Genomic DNA, 6,000 nt, shown 5'->3' with positions numbered 1-6,000 from the left:
CGTCCCCCAGCAATAAATTGCTTCATTTTTTTTTAAAGAGACGTTCAGATCTCCACATTTTGGCGCAGGTCTCCAATTGCCATCAATGGATGATTTACTTGCGTCGCGCATGGATCTTCAATCAAACTACCGTCGGGTGAGTATCGGTGTTTGATAGAGCAGATTCTTATTACCCATGCTATGGGAGAGGCTATTCTATGTCCTGTACAGTTGTGGGAGCAGGTGGAGCCCATAAGGCAGCTCTATTTGGGCCAGGAAGAAGCCCTTGTTATCATGTGCCTCATATGTCTCTGTCAGTTTGACCCTATTGATGGCTACTCGGTTTTATACAGTGCCTTGCGAAAGTATTCGGCCCCCTTGAACTTTGCGACCTTTTGCCACATTTCAGGCTTCAAACATAAAGAGTTAGAGAGTTTGCTGCACTGAAAGTAAAGGGGCTGAATAATTTTGCACGCCCAATTTTTCAGTTTTTGATTTGTTAAAAAAGTTTGAAATATCCAATAAATGTCGTTCCACTTCATGATTGTGTCCCACTTGTTGTTGATTCTTCACAAAAAAATACAGTTTTATATCTATGTTTGAAGCCTGAAATGTGGCAAAAGGTCGCAAAGTTCAAGGGGGCCGAATACTTTCGCAAGGCACTGTACTTATCTAATTGAACCTTCTTAAAATGCCACTTAGAGGCTTCCCTTTGATATAGAGGAAAAAATATTCCATGGTATTTGCATGTCTGGAGGGTATGCGCAGTGTAGTGGTGAAACTTCCACCATATTGCTTCCATCTGACATATCTACAAACATTAAAGGGTCAGGGCCATGGGGGGGGAAGAGTCAGTTTAACCTTACATATCTACAAACATTAAAGGGTCAGGGCCAGGGGGAGTCAGTTTAACCTTACATATCTACAAACATTAAAGGGCCAGGGGGGAGGGAAAAGAGTCAGTTTAACCTTACATATCTACAAACATTAAAGGGTCAGGGCCAGGGGGAGGGGAAAAGAGTCAGTTTAACCTTACATATCTACAAACATTAAAGGGTCAGGGCCAGGGGGAGGGGAAAAGAGTCAGTTTAACCTTACATATCTACAAACATTAAAGGGTCAGGGCCAGGGGGAGGGAAAAGAGTCAGTTTAACCTTACATATCTACAAACATTAAAGGGTCAGGGCCAGGGGGGGAAGAGTCAGTTTAACCTTACATATCTACAAACATTAAAGGGTCAGGGCCAGGGGGGGAAGAGTCAGTTTAACCTTACATATCTACAAACATTAAAGGGTCAGGGCCAGGGGGAGGGAAAAGAGTCAGTTTAACCTTACATATCTACAAACATTAAAGGGCCAGGGGGGAGGGAAAAGAGTCAGTTTAACCTTACATATCTACAAACATTAAAGGGTCAGGGCCAGGGGGAGGGAAAAGAGTCAGTTTAACCTTACATATCTACAAATATTAAAGGGCCAGGGCCAGGGGGGGAAGAGTCAGTTTAACCTTACATATCTACAAACATTAAAGGGTCAGGGCCAGGGGGAGGGAAAAGAGTCAGTTTAACCTTACATATCTACAAACATTAAAGGGTCAGGGCCAGAGGGGAGGGGAAAAGAGTCAGTTTAACCTTACATATCTACAAACATTAAAGGGCCAGGGGGGAGGGAAAAGAGTCAGTTTAACCTTACATATCTACAAACATTAAAGGGTCAGGGCCAGGGGGAGGGGAAAAGAGTCAGTTTAACCTTACATATCTACAAACATTAAAGGGTCAGGGCCAGGGGAGGGAAAAGAGTCAGTTTAACCTTACATATCTACAAACATTAAAGGGTCAGGGCCAGGGGGAAGAGTCAGTTTAACCTTACATATCTACAAACATTAGAGGGTCAGGGCCAGGGGGAGAGTCAGTTTAACCTTACATATCTACAAACATTAAAGGGGTCAGGGCCAGGGGGAAAGAGTCAGTTTAACCTTACATATCTACAAACATTAAAGGGTCAGGGCCAAGGGGGGAGAGTCAGTTTAACCTTACATATCTACAAACATTAAAGGGTCAGGGCCAAGGGGGAGAGTCAGTTTAACCTTACATATCTACAAACATTAAAGGGTCAGGGCCAGGGGGAAGAGTCAGTTTAACCTTACATATCTACAAACATTGAAGGGTCAGGGCCAGGGGAGGGAAAGAGTCAGTTTAACCTTACATATCTACAAACATTAAAGGGTCAGGGCCAGGGGGGGAAGAGTCAGTTTAACCTTACATATCTACACACATTAGAGGGTCAGGGCCAGGGGGAAGAGTCAGTTTAACCTTACATATCTACAAACATTAAAGGGTCAGGGCCAGGGGGAAGAGTCAGTTTAACCTTACATATCTACAAACATTAAAGGGTCAGGGCCAGGGGGGAGAGTCAGTTTAACCTTACATATCTACAAACATTAAAGGGCCAGGGGGAGGAAAAGAGTCAGTTTAACCTTACATATCTACAAACATTAAAGGGTCAGGGCCAGGGGAGGGGGAAAAAGTCAGTTTAACCTTACATATCTACAAACATTAAAGGGTCAGGGCCAGGGGAGGGGAAAAGAGTCAGTTTAACCTTACATATCTACAAACATTAAAGGGTCAGGGCCAGGGGGAGGGGAAAAGAGTCAGTTTAACCTTACATATCTACAAACATTAAAGGGTCAGGGCCAGGGGGGGGAAGAGTCAGTTTAACCTTACATATCTACAAACATTAAAGGGTCAGGGCCAAGGGGGGGGAGAGTCAGTTTAACCTTACATATCTACAAACATTAGAGGGTCAGGGCCAGGGGGGGGGGGAGAGTCAGTTTAACCTTACATATCTCCAAACATTAAAGGGTCAGGGCCAGGGGGAAAAGAGTCAGTTTAACCTTACATATCTACAAACATTGAAGGGTCAGGGCCAGGGGGGAGGGGAAAAGAGTCAGTTTAACCTTACATATCTACAAACATTAAAGGGTCAGGGCCAGGGGGGGAAAGAGTCAGTTTAACCTTACATATCTACAAACATTAAAGGGCCAGGGGGAGGGGAAAAGAGTCAGTTTAACCTTACATATCTACAAACATTAGAGGGTCAGGGCCAGGGGGGGGGGGGAGAGTCAGTTTAACCTTACATATCTACAAACATTAAAGGGTCAGGGCCAGGGGGAAGAGTCAGTTTAACCTTACATATCTACAAACATTGAAGGGTCAGGGCCAGGGGAGGGAAAGAGTCAGTTTAACCTTACATATCTACAAACATTAAAGGTCAGGGCCAGGGGGAAGAGTCAGTTTAACCTTACATATCTACAAACATTAAAGGGTCAGGGCCAGGGGGGAAGAGTCAGTTTAACCTTACATATCTACAAACATTAAAGGGTCAGGGCCAGGGGGGAGAGTCAGTTTAACCTTACATATCTACAAACATTAAATGGTCAGGGCCAGGGGGAAGAGTCAGTTTAACCTTACATATCTACAAACATTGAAGGGTCAGGGCCAGGGGGGAAGAGTCAGTTTAACCTTACATATCTACAAACATTGAAGGGTCAGGGCCAGGGGGAGGGGAAAAGAGTCAGTTTAACCTTACATATCTACAAACATTAAAGGGTCAGGGCCAGGGGGGAGAGTCAGTTTAACCTTACATATCTACAAACATTGAAGGGTCAGGGCCAGGGGAGGAAAAAGAGTCAGTTTAACCTTACATATCTACAAACATTAAAGGGTCAGGGCCAGGGGGAGGGGAAAAGAGTCAGTTTAACCTTACATATCTACAAACATTGAAGGGTCAGGGCCAGGGGGAGGGGAAAAGAGTCAGTTTAACCTTACATATCTACAAACATTGAAGGGTCAGGGCCAAGGGAGAGGGGAAAAGAGCGTTTTGGGACCTACTCTGTTCGTTCTCACAGTCAGGTTAAACTATGTGGTGCCAGGACAACAACCTCTCTCAATGTGATCAAGACAAAGGAGCTGATCGTGGACCACAGGAAAAAGCGGGCTGACCTGGCCCACATTCTCATCGACAGGGCTGTAGTGGAGCGGGTCGAGATGTTCAAGTTCCTTGGTGTCCACATCACCAACAATCTATCATGGTCCAAACACACCAAGACAGTCGTGAAGAGGGCACGACAAAACCTATTCCCTGTCAGGAGACTGAAAAGATTTGGCATGGGTCCCCCATCAAAGTTCTACAGCTGCACCATTGCGAGCATCCTGACCAGTTGCATCACCGCCTGGTATGGCAACTGCTCGGCATCTGACCTTAAGGCGCTACAGATGTTGTGCTACAGTGTTGTAATGTGTCTATCATTAAATATGAAGACGTATGTTATCAAATATATTTTCTCTAATTATTCGTTATGTGATTAAACTAATCATGTAAACTTTAATTAACTAGGAAGTCGGGGCACCACGGGAATATTTAGAGTTTAAAGAGTCTCTTTCCCAAATTAACTCTTCAAATATGTTCATATCTTATCAATTACGGTCTTCTATGTATTATTACCTCATCAGTCTCATTCCTATTAAACACACACAGTAGGTCGTACATTGGTTACTAACATGACACAAAAAAGTCCCTAGTTGACGAAACCGATATGAGGGCTTGGTAGACAAAGAAAAGGTGGGGACAGCTCAAAGGCGGGAAACTCAGTGGACCCACGGACATACAGTTGACTACACTCATGGAAATGCTAATTCTTTGAACATGCACAGCCACTCATTCGAATATAAATTGCAATTTACATATTTACGAGTGTATGCCTTTGTTGTCTCTCTGGTCGCTGGTCCATCTGCTGGATAGATTGTCGAAACAGAAAGATTTAGGTTGTAGATCTGCTGGAATGTGGACAGAAAGTCTCTGGATGTCCAGCAGAGATCAGTCTTTCGTAGTTGTAGCTTGTTATAATGAATGCGTCAGGTGTAATAATTTGGTCGTTCGACAGTGAATGGATCTTTCAGAGTAATAATTTGGTCATTCGATAGTGAATGGATCTTTCAGAGTACCATTGGTAAACGCATTCGATCTAAGAACAGACTAAAGTAATTCAACAGCTGCAGACTGAATAATTGGTCTTTAGTTTGTAGATTTCTTAACCATTTCAGCGTGGGGATGATATCCACGTTCTCTGGTCTTGTCCTTTGTTGGAGTTGTATTTTCAACCATTTTGCAACATCCGGCTCATGCCTTAGTCTGCTTGGTCTGTGGAGTGGTAGCCATTCCAATGTGGAGACCTTGTCCCTGCATTCTCTTGACTAAATGTACATTTTGTCATGAGTCATTTTATTAACTCAGTGGAAAGGAGTGTTTCATGACATTTGGGTATAATGTCTGTGCTCACGGGCGTGGCCACTAACTGGATAAACTTTACATGAAAAAATATTTTCTCATTTAGAAGACTAACATCTCATTTCATCTTCTCACAAATAGTTTCATATTTAATCATATACGTTCCCCTAGAGTTGTGACCCTGACAACTGGGAAATATTAACATTAAGAAAAAGTTATTTTGTCCTACCATCTTTAGTTGCGTCACAAATTATTAACACATTTGACAGGATTGTTCTTTAAATACCCATGGACAATTTCAACTGTTTGGAATACATAAATGATTCTCAACTTTCATTTTGGCAAAGTGGGGAAAGGAGTTTTGGTATTTACGTCCATCATAAACCTGTAATGGGAGATAGCGAGAGATAGTGGGGCTATGATCCTACGTCATGACAGAGGGTAGTGCATACCGCATCACTGGGACCAAGCTTCCTGCCATCCAGGACCTATGTAATAGGCAGTGTCAGAGGAAAGGCCATAAAATTGTCAGACTCCAGTCACCCAAGTCGGACTGTTTTCTCTGCTACCGCACGGCAAGGGGTACCGAAGTGCCAAGTCTAGGACCAAAAGGCTCCTTAACAGCTTCTATCCCCAAGCCATAAGACTGATGAATAATTAATCAAATGACCACCGGACTATTGAATCTAACCATAAACATCAATGCCTTTCTTTAAAATCAATATACAAGTATATATTT

Source organism: Oncorhynchus masou, unplaced genomic scaffold (assembly GCF_036934945.1).
Source record: "Oncorhynchus masou masou isolate Uvic2021 unplaced genomic scaffold, UVic_Omas_1.1 unplaced_scaffold_2748, whole genome shotgun sequence".
Classification (NCBI taxonomy): Eukaryota; Metazoa; Chordata; class Actinopteri; order Salmoniformes; family Salmonidae; genus Oncorhynchus; species Oncorhynchus masou.
This window is presented reverse-complemented; position numbering follows the sequence as displayed.